Here is a 14,641-nt window from a genome sequence, read left to right on the forward strand (position 1 = left end):
TCAGCTGTAGCTAAGTTTAAGGAAATAAACATCATAAATGAAATTTGAGATTAACAAAGCTAGACAAACTCACAATTTCTATTAGATCGCTTATGTGTGCCTTTTAAACATTTCCACGGAGGTTCAACAAACTTATCTAACATCATAGCAGCTACCATAGCTCGTAACACAAAATTAAAAAGTGATAAAGATCCAAACAAAGCATAAGCCTATGTTGAAGAAAGGCATAAAAATATTTTACCACAGTTAGCTAATGCTCTCTTAAAGAGACATGAATGACCTACATGCTGACGATAGAATACCAGTAAGCATCTAGGAGAGATGTTCTTTCAGAAGTAACATGAGTCTCAATATTGTGCAGATGGAACTAACCCAAACTATAATAGCTATAAATGCACATTTATAGCTTTAAACTAAAATTATTTAAATTAATATATGTCATTATATTTTTATATGATTCTATACATGTTTAATAAACATAATAAATAAACAATATTTGTTTATATAATAGTATGGATAATTTATTTTTCTGAAGATAGTGGTATGTTTTCGAAAAACAAGTTTTCCGATAAACTACGTATTAGAATATTTCGAATATAACAGATGGCTTAACATAGTCATCGGTTCTTATTGATAATGGACTCCATACAATCTATAGTACCCTTCGTACCCTATCATCTAATTAATAGACAATAACATGACATTACTACAAAAACAATCTAAAACGAAAACAGAAACTGGAAAACAAATCTATTTGCGGAGCAGTTCTAAAAAGTTCATTCACCTGAATTTCATAAACTAGCTTATAACTATTGTTTATAAAAAATAAAAGTAATAAGGCTGTAATAATTAAACAGAAAATTTTATAAATAAATTGACAACGGAAAAACCTCGAAACTAGCGGAATTATTTCGTGGCAATACGTCCTCCAGACCTTTGATTGTTCTTTGTAAAAAAAGTGCTAAGGTCACCATATACGTAGAATCATCGGTAGTTAAAATAAAAAATAATATTTCATTTTATTTAAATACGATCATACGAGTGATTTTGCCGGTTATGATGCACATTTCAATAAATAACACGAATGTTTCTGCACATTTTGGGCTCACGTTGCTTTGAACAAAACTTTATTACGTTACCTTTCATGCTGATTTGTATAGTTTAACAGCTAATTACTCACCAAATTACATGGTCGCGCATCGAGTTTGGCCAAATTATAAGTTGATAACTAATTATAATCATAATAAAGAAAAGAAATAAACACTAAATACTAAACAAGCACCCAACAGTCGCCAACAACAAGCCAGCCATTTTTATAATATGGCGTCTTTTTAAATTGCCATATTAATAAAATGTATAACGAAGGTCTGTTATAAAATATAATAAACCGTATAATAATTGTTGTTTTCGTTTCACACGTACACTTTTATAAACTAAAAACATTTTATTTTTGAAATGTTGCGGGTTTATTTTAAGATATAACAATTTTTTTTTTTATTATATTCTTTTTGTATTGTATGCATATTGTATGTAGATCATCATGTATTTTAAAATGTATGAGTTTCACTAAGATAATCTTAAATATTTTGGACAAATTTATTATAATTCAAATTTACTTCTGCGTTTAATAGATGTTGAAATATTGCGATGTATAAAGTGTACCCAAAATAGTAAACAGGAACGCAAATGTTGCGTTCAATTTTATATTCATTCGTTACTTTTGCGCATGCTTCATTGGCAGGTTTTCTATGACGTATCCCGACGTATTTTATAATTTTGTTGAAGCCGCTAACATACGACTATCTCATTTCATATAGTATCAAAAGAAAGGGATTGATAGAGAGCCGGTTGATGTTTTCGTGTCAGCCTTGTGCCCATTTACGAGGAGTAGGTAAAATCCGCCATCTTGAGAGTGAATTCAAGAATATACGGACTTTTAGCGGAGTTAAGTGAATATCTTTAGTTATTTTGTTATTAAATTGACGGACTTATAGTCATTATTCAATTTCGTAAAGTTTATATGGTCGGTTCGCGTTAAAGAAATCGATTGATACGTCATTGTATACCCGAAACGCCGAATTTTTTGGTAGTGTTTATGTGACAGGAGAAGATACTATAAGCTTTCTAATAGTTTTTTGCGTGTCTATTTCCGTTTTCCATCTCGACGATCGTTAGCATATACGTGAAAGTGAATTAGGTATCGGTTACGTAGATTCTGTGTTCTGTCAAGAGAAAAAATCGTAATGTATTTTGACGGTCCAAAATGCGGTTAGTTGGGCGTAGTAGTGGTTCCGAGTGAGGTCCTGAGGTGCTGGGCCAGTCGGGCGGGTAAGGCGCGCGGTTGCGGAGGATGCGAGCGGTGAGGGCGGGGTAGCGAGGTGTATCGTAAACTGGTGTTGAAGGGAAGATGTCGACTACTATGCGGCCTACACTGCAGACGGTGCCAGAGGCGCTACCGGCAGACCACGTGACGGCGTCGCCGGCCCCAACGGTGGCCCCAACCGCGGCACCTTCCCAGCCACGGCATCCGCGCCCTATGTTCAAGGTAAGTCCCCACATACTTGATTCCTCAGTCATGTTAGAAAACCTGGTTGCTTGAACTCCTTCTCTCTTTGTTAGATAATTCTCTCTTCATTTGGTCAATCTATTTTCACTTGGTAATGAGAATTTATGTAGAAGTGTTGTATGAACTCATCTCTCCACTTGTTTTGACTTTCATTGCTTGTCAATCAATTCACACAAAACGTTCAGTTGCAAGTTAAGAATCTTTAAGTATTATTTTATAATTATATTTAAATTTGTTGTAAATTTTATTAGATTATGAACAACAGTGTAGTAAAATGGTATTTGATTTTCAGGCGAGTAGTTGTGACTGTAATCTAGCTTAGAAAGTGTTCAGTGTTGCATGCAGTCTAAACTATCAAATTCATTATCCACTGAAGTAGGAACCTTGTTTGTGTAACCAACAACCGTTTCTCTGGTAAACAATCATTTACAGACTAGTGACAGACCATACACTTTCATTTTACTCTATTTAAACTACTAAGTTTAATTATATTAATAACAAAAATTATTATTCTTAATGATAATGCCACTAAATTAAGAAAGCTAAATTTCTCCTTATAAGTTTTTATGTTAGTTAAAATGAAATACAGACAAAATGTTAATAATAACTCAGCTACCTAGATATATTATTGTTTAATTTGTTGTCAAACAACTTAGTAATTATCTGTATATAAATCAAAATGAATTTGCTAAGCGTATAACTTGAGAATGGCTCGAACTATTCGGGTGATTTATTTTTCGTATGTTCCTTAAAGCCACAGAAGGTTAAAATACAAAAAAAAAAAAACAATTCTAATATTAACTTTTGACAGAACTAAGTCTGTCCGGGCAGCTAGTTATAAATATATACACATAATTATGATTCAAGTATTAATATTTTGAAAAATATTGTTTCTTAATTTTAATAACTAATCAAAAATAATATCAAGACATTTATAATGTGAAATGTTTGCATTTTCAATGATTCCAAAATTTTTCATTATACATATGCAAATATAAAGATTTTAATCAAATAAAAAAATATATATTTTAATGAAAGTTGTGTAATGGAATGTTTAGTAATTTTAAGTATCTAATGCAACATATTTTTAATGATATGCAACTGTGCCAATTATATTTTTTATTAACTGTATTTTGTATGTAATAAATAACTTAAAATATTAAAAAAAAAACAACATTTTCTGTATACCTGAAAATTATTAGTATTTATTTTGGCATGTAATGTTAAGTGGGTGGTATTGTCAGGTCATCAATACTCAATACATTAGTGACTCAAACTGATAATGATGCCTGTGATTGAAACTTATTTTCTCGTATTATAAATTTTATTGTACAAAATTCATGTATTATAAAAATACACTAAGTTACTTAAATGTGCCAATTATTCTCTACATAATCTGAATTCTGAATCAATGGAAACTTCAATTTTAACTGTAATTAATTGATCAAAACAATAATATTTTAATCTGTAAAATGACAATTACGTTTATTTGATATTCTTTTTGCTTATTATTTTTTGTATATTAATTTTTATTAATAATTTTTGTTTATTAAAATTACTAATTCAGTTATAAATAATGTATATTTTATATATGTTTAATAATGTTATTTATTTTCAATCATTGTGTCACTATTTTAGGTGTGACATATCACAAATTAATATAAAAAAAAAAAAATCAGGCTTGTTGGTGACTCATACATTATCAATAGAACAGATATTATGTATTCATTGTGTTTAATATTCAATAATACATGTTTGGTTTATGTATACAATTGAATTATTAATTTTACATTATTTAATCTTATATGAACTTTTTATGTAGTATTGATTACAGTAACTAGTTATTATTACATTTTATGTAATTTTGTTATTCTACATAGTTTTGTGACTTATTAAATGCAAAGGGGTTTAGTAATAATTATAAAGATGATTTTTCTTCAAAGTAGGTTATCTATATCTGATTATGTTTAATTAGAAATTATTAAAAAAATAAGCCAAAATGATTTTTTATAATATTTAAATCAAAAGTTATTCAAGTGCATTGACAAGCAATCTGTAGATTTATAGATTTTCTCAAAAAATTTGAATAATTAGTAACCTATTTAGCCTATTCTTATTATTTATTTAATGATTTTTTTTTACATCAACCAGTGTGTATTTAATTTTACTATCATGACTGAGGAATAAATTTTCATTTGCTTTGTGTAAGCTTGACGCTGTTATGTCAAATGTATTTTTGTCCTGCATATCGGTATTTTCATTTCTGTGTTGTAAATGTGTGTTTACTATTGGAGTGTGTAATGATTATGTTTCTATTTATAAAAGTTTTTTTTATATGACAAATATCTATTATTAAGTATTTTTCATCTATTAAAAAATTGAAGGGAGATAAAAGTGCAAAGTAATATTTAGATAGTATGAGTGTATTTAAAAAAAAAATAACCACAACGTTAAAAATATAACAACTTTCTTGGATCCATTTTCGAGATATTTAAAATACACAGTCGTACATTTACTCTTTGGGATTATTTATTCCAATGCCAACATTTTTTTTTTATGTAGAAAGATGTAGAAATATGTAAGGAAACAAAATAATTCATCTACAGTCGCCAATCAATAAGTAGTCACGACCTATTTATCTATTATCACAGCTTCTATATTAACGAATCGTATTTGTTTACGGTATGTTACGTCACGCGTAAAATATTCTATTACACGGTTTGTTACTGCGGGTGAATGGTTTTGCCGCGTTTTTTACCATGTTTACGTTTTTTTTACGTTCGTTAGATATATTGAAAGTTTATTTGATATGCATTTCCATAATTGATTTTACGTATCGCACATCGGCAACGAAAGTGTCGAAATATAAATATTGCAGTTTGAGAAGATAGTTACTGTTTATTATTTTATAGACCTTAAATTATAAAACATTAAGTTTTATTGAATCTCTTATTGACAAAATTTACGAACAAAACACAAAAAAATGAACTGTTTTTTTTTTTTTTTTTTTGAAAATATTTGTTATTTTTATCAGAAAATAATTATAATGAAAAAACCTCATGTTGACACGCGTTAAATGTAAATTAATACAATTATTACATATTTATTATATATTTTTAATTTTATAAATTTGTATTTTGTACATATTTTAGTTACTATCCTACACCGAAAAGTTATTTTAAATGGATTCTATTTTAAGTTCCTCATTTAAGTAATTGATTTTGTATAATATGTGTATTATTTTCAGCGACAATTGTCAATTTTTGAAGTGATAAATTTTCTTTCAATGTATTTAGTTCATCCCGATATTTTGTGAAATGCCATCGTATTCGGTATATCCTAGCGTGCTTGTTAGCGTTATTCGCTAACATCTAAATATTTAACAATATTAACTAAAAATGTGCTTGCTATCTTTGTTGAGTTTTAGTATAGTCCAAATAAATTCGGGAGATATTTATATTAAAAGTTGAAAATATTTAGCATTGACGTATAGACTTAAATTTCGCATGGTTAATAGTTTGTCGCGGTATATAGAGATTTACATTTAATGTGGGCTGAGAAACTGCGTAGGCATAATATATCCTATGGTAATATATTTGGGTGAATTGGCAAAGGAACGATGCTCTCAAGTTAGAGTTGACTAGTTCCAAATCACCCGTAAAAACTGAAAAAACTACTAGGTATCGTCACGTCATGTTCAACTACATTAGATTTATTTCGAAGCTTTTAAAATTGGATCTGGAGATACTGAAATTAGCGTCTTTAAACAAACAAACTCTTTGGCTGTGTAAAACTCATAAATAAAATATAATTTATCATAACTGTATTTACTTCCGTTATGGATCTCTGATTTAACAGCTTTTTTAAATTTTTTAATACAATTTTCAAGCACTATACTTTAATTTTTATCTACATACATATAATCGCAAATGACATCATTCAAACCAGCTGAAGTCAAATTTTTAATGTAAGGGAATGATTTTTTTTCTGTTTTTTATTATTATGTTTTTTGCACAAAAAATTTATCGTCTCTTCTATTAACTACTAATATCTTTTAAGCGAACTCAAAAAATTTAAATTTTTAAGTCAGGTGCCAAGTTCACGCAGCCCAAAGGCGAACGTCTCGTTGTAGTGATCGAAACAAATCGGACGTATTATATTAAAACATATTTCAATTTTTTCTACTGTGCAATTATTTTTAGATTCAAAATGGAGGATAAAGACGGAATCCTAGTAACGTTTAATGAAAAAACTTTTTTTCAGATTTTATCGCGGTTTATTAACTTTTGATTCCCGACGTTTCGGATACTTTACAGCAACCATGGTCACGGGAGGACTGAGGTGTCAGACGTCTTAACGTTACAAAGTTATTCGAAACTACCCGACATACATCAATATCTTATTTAGTCCTATCTACGCAGAATGTGCTAATTGAGTCTTTAATCTGTGGTAAATTATGCTTGGTTTTTGATTTAATTATATTAATAATGGGGTCCCAAGCACGCGATAAAGTCCGAAAAATGTTATATCATTAAATTTGTAAAATTCGCGTAAACTTCGTAACGTTAATCAATTTTTATACTAAAATGTTAAACGCGTAACTAATGCATCAAATTTGAAAAAATAAGCATTTAAAAAAAATAGCTTAAATGTCATAAATCAATTCTGTCCAAAACTATAGAAATAAGATTTCTTAAACTGATCATAAAACTAAACTCAATGCTCGTAATGTTTTCAACACACAAAGTATAGTTTAAATTCTAAAGAATTAATTCTGTACAAAACCCTTGAAATAATATTTTTAAACGGTTCGAAAAACTAAACTTAATGTTTGTAATATTAAAAAAATAAGTCAATTTAGTAATATCAAAGATTCGTTAAAAATATAAAAACTAAACTCAATCCATCTAACATCGTTAAAAAATATTGAAATAATACCAAGAATTTGTCAAAAAATAAGCAAAAAGTTTACCTTAAACACCGTTGATGTCGTTGAATAAACGAACTCGGTCAAACCACTCTGAAGCAAAATCTCACTAGCAAAGACTCTAGTAAACAATAACACTAAAGAATACTAGCAAAAGCCGTAGAAGCAAAACACGTTTGATAACAGCGAGAGCCGAAACCAAAGTGCCTGTTCTCCTCGCTTGCATTTACAGCAAAACTTCGACGAAGGGTGAGGGACGGGGTCTTTTAGAAATGGTCAATTCCTTTTTTTACCTGCGTATACGCATTGTCTATAAATGGTCATAAATTCCTACAATCCTAATTGTTATCAGCGAGTATTATAAAACAGCTTTAATGTATTATGACTAAGATAAATAATAGTTTTAAGATAAGGCAAAATAATAGTTGAATAGTTACAAAAAAGTTTATTGTTTTTGTTATTAGTTCCAATCCTTCTCAGAAAATAAAATATGCAGTTTGTCGCATTTGACTATGACTACGATAGGCAAGACAATAGGTAAAAAGCTATAAAAAACTTAATACTAATTTATTGTTTATTGATTTGTTTCGGTCATACAAAAAAAAAATGTATAGTTTATTGTTAAAGGCCTAATTTATTTTTCAAGAAAGTCAAGACAGTCACAGTGAGACATGCATCACATTTATGTTTACTACAACAATAGTTACTAGAATCTTACTCGAAAACTTTATATCGCTAAGAAAGTCTTAAGATTGGGAGCAATAGTTTTTAAAGTATCGAAATAATGTCAATATTAATACTTTTACAACAAATAAAGAGTTTTTGGAACTTAGAGCTTTTGAATATTAATATTCTAAGATCTTTTATTGGTGACATTTTCATAAATATATTTTCTACTTCTGCGACGATTCTCTAATTGGAAAATTATACGAAACATCTTTTGACGAAAATATTTAATAACTGTACGTAACAAGCAAACATTATCATCAATTATCATATTAAATCAGTAGTATTTTATTATTGTTAAAGCAGAATCTGATACTTGCGACGCGTAGAACTGAAACTACAGGCGACCGACACGATGAAATAACCGAAAGACGTAGGAAATTTTGTACCAGCGCACATTTGATTTTAAAACTAAAATATAAAAGATACGATTTAAGATGAGTTGCTAACTTTGAATAAATTAGAAAAAAGAAATTATGCGTATTGCAAGATATTTTGTTGGCTTCGAAAATAATAATTTACCTAATAATTGTGTTTGCTCTGAAACGAAAAAAAAAAACGACTTCAATTACATCGACGAGTAATACAACGTATATCGACGAAAAAATAGTCAAGTAACTACGCGTTATCAAAGATTACTCGAAAAGTAGTTATCAGATCTCAATAAAATTTATATCTGACCACATGACAAACAACAGCTTTCGATTAAATTAAAAATTATTAAAATCGGTACACCCAGTAAAAAGTTATTGCGGATTTTCAAGAAGTTCCCTCGATTTCTCTGAGATCCCATCATCAGATCCAGGTTTCTTTATCATGGTACTAAACTAGGGATATCTCCTTTCCAACAAAAAAAGAATTATCAAAATCGGTACATCCAGTAGAAAGTTATGCGGTATAATACAACGTAGGTCGACGAAAAAAGCGTCAAGTAAAAACGCATTATTAGATATAACTCGAAAAGTAGTTGTTAGATCTCAAATAAATTTAAATGGGACCAATTGGCACACACCAACTTTCGATTAAAAAAAAATTGTCGAAATCGGTCCACACGGTCAAAAGTTCTGATGTAACATACATTAAAAAAAATACAGTCGAATTGAGAACCTCCTCCTATTTTGGAAGTCGGTTAACAAATACAGTTTCAATTTAAAAAAAATCAGTCCTGTTCATAACTAGAAATTATATTATATTTTATGGTTAGTACTATGTAACTAAATTCGTGCTCGTAATATTGAAAAAAAAAAATAGCTTAAATGTAATAGAATCAATTCTGTCCAAAACTATAGAAATAACATTTCTTAAATTGATCATAAAACTAAACTCAATGCTCGTAATGTTTTCAACACACAAAGTATAGTTTAAATTCTAAAGAATTAATTCTGTACAAAACCCTTGAAATAATATTTTTAAACGGATCGTAAAACTAAACATAATGTTCGTAATATTAAAAAAAATAAGACAATTTCGTTATATCAAAGATTCGTTAAAAATATAAAAACTAAACTCAATCCATCTAACATCGTTAAAAAATATTGAAATAATACCAAGAATTTGTCAAAAAATAAGCAAAAAGCTTACCTTAAACACCGTTGATGTCGTTGAATAAACGTACTCGATCAAACCGCTCTGAAGCTAAATCTCACTAGCAAAGACTCTAGTAAACAATAACACTAAAGAATACTAGCAAAAGCCGTAGAAGCAAAACACGTTTGATAACAGCGAGAGCCGAAACCAAAGTGCCAGTTCTCCTCGCTTGCATTTACAGCAAAACTTCGACGAAGGGTGAGGGACGGGGTCTTTTAGAAATAGTCAATTCGTTTTTTTACCTGCGTATACGCATTGTCTATAAATGGTCATAAATTCCTACAATCCTAATTGTTATCAGCGAGTATTATAAAACAGCTTTAATGTATTATGACTAAGATAAATAATAGTTTTAAGATAAGGCAAAATAATAGTTGAATAGTTACAAAAAAAGTTTATTGTTTTTGTTATTAGTTCCAATCCTTCTCAGAAAAAAATATGCAGTTTGTCGCATTTGACTATGACTACGATAGGCAAGACAATAGGTAGAAAGCTATAAAAAACTTAATACTAATTTATTGTTTATTGATTTGTTTCGGTCATACAAAAAAAAAAATGTATAGTTTATTGTTAAAGGCCTATTTTATTTTTCAAGAAAGTCAAGACAGTCACAGTGAGACATGCATCACATTTATGTTTACTACAACAATAGTTACTAGAATCTTACTCGAAAACTTTTGATCGCTAAGAAAGTCTTTAAGCTTGGGAGCAGTAGTTTTTAAAGTATCTAAATAATGTCAATATTAATACTTTTACAACAAATAAAGAGTTTTTGGAACTTAGAGCTTTTGAATATTAATATTCTAAGATCTTTTATTGGTGACATTTTCATAAATATATTTTCTACTTCTACAAAGATTCTCTAATTGGAAAATTATACGAAACATCTTTTGACGAAAATATTTAATAACTGTACGTAACGAGCAAACATTACCACGTCTACTTACGAATTCATCAATTATCATATTAAATCAGTAGTATTTTATTAATGTTAAAGCAGACTGATACTTGCGACGCGTAGAACTGAAACTACAGGCGACCGACACGATGTAATAACCGAAAGACGTAGGAAATATTGTTCCAGCGCACAGTTGATTTTAAAACTAAATATAAAAGGTACGATTTAAGAGCCATTTCACAATTTTACGCTCTGCAAGTTTAGGTAAATTTGGTCGCATCGCGCGAGTCGTACGAGCCGCGCGGTCTTTGTGCTAGTACGTATAGTGTGGACAACCAAAAGACCATCGTGATCATTTTCTGATGTATAATAAAAATTATAACTATGGTATAAAATGTTTTTTAGATAATTAATTTGTTAAAAATTTCAAGTATGTTATATAACAACAGTCAATAAATTTAAAATAAAATTAAAAAAATCAATTTTATGAAACAATTTTTTTAAATTGATTTAGTTTTTTCAGTTTACGAATGAATCTAATATTTACGATATGAATAAAAAAGCATTTAATGACATCGACACCGACAAACATATTAATTAACAAATAACAAGACAAACAGATTGAAATGCCTATTTGTATTGATAGTGTGAGAAAAGAAAATTAAATTATCCATTTGTTTACAGAAATTATCATTATATTATTTTACAGTCATTTTCGTAATATGTTTATTTTATTTATATTTTATTATGAAAGTATCAAATGCGTTTTATCCGCTATAACAACAGGCGCTTGGCGCGTGTGAGCGAAAGAGACGGCTGCGCAGAATTTGGCGTGGACCTTACCTCTAAGAGCGCTAGCGCTCGACTGATTTACCGGGCTTGATGCGTGGCAATATATACTATCTTTTTATTATTTAATATAAAATGTATTAAAAATAATTACATCTTTTAATTATTTTTTTTGTATTCCTTAATGATGTAAGTTTACGTTGATGAAGATAGTTCGTTAAAATTTCTTAGTTTTCTAAGAGAAATATCGCTTTTAAAATTGTACTTATTTGGAAAATATTCGTAACTTTAAATTTTTTTTTATCGTTTAATAAAGATACAAATGGAATAAAAATCTATGATAGTGGACAACAAAATTATATTCCACATATTGTGATATTTTTTAAAAATGGTTTCAACGTAGAGGTTATTGAAAAGTAGGACTTCAAAGTATACATTGCGACCGTTTACCCAGGGAGGAGGCTGATGAAAAGGTTAATAATTTTATACACATAATATAAATCAAAATTCTGATCTGACTATGGACTACAACAAAGGTTGCTCTATTATATTTCAAGAATATAAATTACATTATTGCATCCAACACTGAGATTAACGACGTCAAAATATTACAATTTCGCGGATTGTTACCGATTTTTGTGAAATGGCTCTTAAGATGAGTTGCTAAATTTGAATAAATTAGAAAAAAGAAATTATGCGTATTGCAAGATATTTTTTTGGCATCTAAAAAATAAATTTAACTAACAAATACAGATTAAATTAAAAAAAAAATCAGTCCTGTTCATAACTAGAAATTATATTATATTTTATAGTTAGTACTATGTAGCTAAATTCGTGCTCGTAATATCGAAAAAAAAAAAATAGCTTTAATGTAATATAATCAATTCTGTCCAAAACTATAGAAATAAGATTTCTTAAACTGATCATAAAACTAAACTCAATGCTCGTAATGTTTTCAACACACAAAGTATAGTTTAAATTCTAAAGAATTAATTCTGTACAAAACCCTTGAAATAATATTTTTAAACAGATCGTAAAACTAAACATAATGTTCGTAATATTAAAAAAATAAGACAATTTCGTAATATCAAAGATTCGTTAAAAATATAAAAACTAAACTCAATCCATCTAACATTGCTAAAAAATATTGAAATAATACCAAGAATTTGTCAAAAAATAAGCAAAAAGCTTACCTTAAACACCGTTGATGTCGTTGAATAAACGTACTCGATCAAACCGCTCTGAAGCTAAATCTCACTAGCAAAGACTCTAGTAAACAATAACACTAAAGAATACTAGCAAAAGCCGTAGAAGCAAAACACGTTTGATAACAGCGAGAGCCGAAACCAAAGTGCCAGTTCTCCTCGCTTGCATTTACAGCAAAACTTCGACGAAGGGTGGGGGACGGGGTATTTTAGAAATGGTCAATTCGTTTTTTTTTACCTGCATATACGCATTGTCTACAAAAGGTCGGAAATTCCTACAATCCTAATTGTTATCAGCGAGTATTATAAAACAGCTTTAATGTATTATGACTAAGATAAATAATAGTTTTAAGATAAGGCAAAATAATAGTTGCATAGTTACAAAAAAGTTTATTGTTTTTGTTATTAGTTCCAATCCTTCTCAGAAAATAAAATATGCAGTTTGTCGCATTTGACTATGACTACGATAGGCAAGATAATAGTTGAAAAGGTATTAAAAACTTAATACTAATTTATTGCTTATTGATTAGTTTCGCTCATACTAAAGAAAAATTATACTTTATTGTTAAAGGCCTAATTCATTTTTCGAGAAAGTCAAGACAGTAACATTAAGACATGCATCACATTTATGTTTACTACAACAATAGTAACTAGAATCTTACTTGAAAACTGCTGGCTTTGAAATACACAGGCCGAAGACGGGCAGCAGCGTCTTCGATGCGACAAAGCCAAGTACTGCGGTCACCAACCCGCCTGCCCAGCGTGGTGACTATGGGCAAAACACATGAGTTCACGTTATTTTTGGCGTAAACTTGTGGAGGCCTATATCCAGCAGTGGACTGTATAGGCTGTAATGATACTTGAAAACTTTATATCGCTAAGAAAGTCTTTAAGATTGCGAGCAATAGTTTTTAAAGTATCGAAATAATGTCAATATTAATACTTTTACAACAAATATAGGGTTTTGGAACTTAGATCTTTTGAATATTAATATTCTAAGATCTTTTATTGGTGACATTTTCATAAATATATTTTCTACTTCTGCGAAGATTCTCTAATTGGAAAATTATACGAAACATCTTTTAACGAGAATATTTAATAACTGTACGTAACGAGCAAACATTACCACGTCTATTTACGAATTCATCAATTATCATATTAAATCAGTAGTATTTTATTATTGTTAAAGCAGAATCTGATACTTGTGACGCTTAGAACTAAAACTACAGGCGACCGACACGATGTAATTACCGAAAGACGTATGAAATTTTGTACCAGCGCACTGTTGATTTTAAAACTAAATATAAAAGATACGATTTAAGATGAGTTGCTAACTTTGAATAAATTAGAAAAAAGAAATTATGCGTATTGCAAGATATTTTGTTGGCTTCGAAAAAAATAATTTACCTAACAAATACAGATTAAATTTAAAAAAATCAGTCTTGTTCATAACTAGAAATTATATTATATTTTATGGTTAATTCTATGTAACTAAATTCGTGCTCATAATATTGAAAAAAAATAGCTTAAATGTAATAGAATCAATTCTGTCCAAAACTATAGAAATAACATTTCTTAAACTGATCATAAAACTAAACTCAATGCTCGTAATGTTTTCAACACACAAAGTATAGTTTAAATTCTAAAGAATTAATTCTGTACAAAACCCTTGAAATAATATTTTTAAACAGATCGTAAAACTAAACATAATGTTCGTAATATTAAAAAAATAAGACAATTTCGTAATATCAAAGATTCGTTAAAAATATAAAAACTAAACTCAATCCATCTAACATTGTTAAAAAATATTGAAATAATACCAAGAATTTGTCAAAAAATAAGCAAAAAGCTTACCTTAAACACCGTTGATGTCGTTGAATAAACGTACTCGATCAAACCGCTCTGAAGCTAAATCTCACTAGCAAAGACTCTAGTAAACAATA

General features: G+C 29.0%; 1 long non-coding RNA gene across 1 annotated transcript; it reads left to right on the top strand.

The window, feature by feature from the left end:
• The first annotated feature begins 9,748 nt into the window (after positions 1-9,748).
• LOC123667514 lies at positions 9,749-14,222 on the top strand. Its single transcript, XR_006745436.1, has 2 exons — positions 9,749-10,922; positions 14,009-14,222. It is a non-coding gene; the product is annotated as an uncharacterized LOC123667514 (long non-coding RNA).
• The last annotated feature ends 419 nt before the right edge of the window (positions 14,223-14,641 follow it).

Source organism: Melitaea cinxia, chromosome 28 (genome assembly GCF_905220565.1).
Source record: "Melitaea cinxia chromosome 28, ilMelCinx1.1, whole genome shotgun sequence".
In the NCBI taxonomy this organism is placed as follows: domain Eukaryota; kingdom Metazoa; phylum Arthropoda; class Insecta; order Lepidoptera; family Nymphalidae; genus Melitaea; species Melitaea cinxia.